The sequence below is a fragment of the Penaeus monodon genome, chromosome 33 (genome assembly GCF_015228065.2).
Source record: "Penaeus monodon isolate SGIC_2016 chromosome 33, NSTDA_Pmon_1, whole genome shotgun sequence".
Classification (NCBI taxonomy): Eukaryota; Metazoa; Arthropoda; class Malacostraca; order Decapoda; family Penaeidae; genus Penaeus; species Penaeus monodon.
Window position 1 is genome coordinate 25,427,514 of NC_051418.1, and position 202 is coordinate 25,427,715.

The window sequence follows — 202 nt, forward strand, 5'->3', positions numbered from 1 at the left end:
TACACTTGGACACATACATAAGGTGCTGAAATCTAAACTATGTTGAACCTCCTCTACCCCCAAAAGAGAGAGCTAAGCTGAGGTAAAAGATCGAATGCTACAACAACACTCTCTTCCAGGTAATATAGTTGTATTAACCGCGTAGACAAGGAGTGCAGGCAGGTGTGAGTGACAGAAGGTATGGGGTTTCCTTTAATTACAA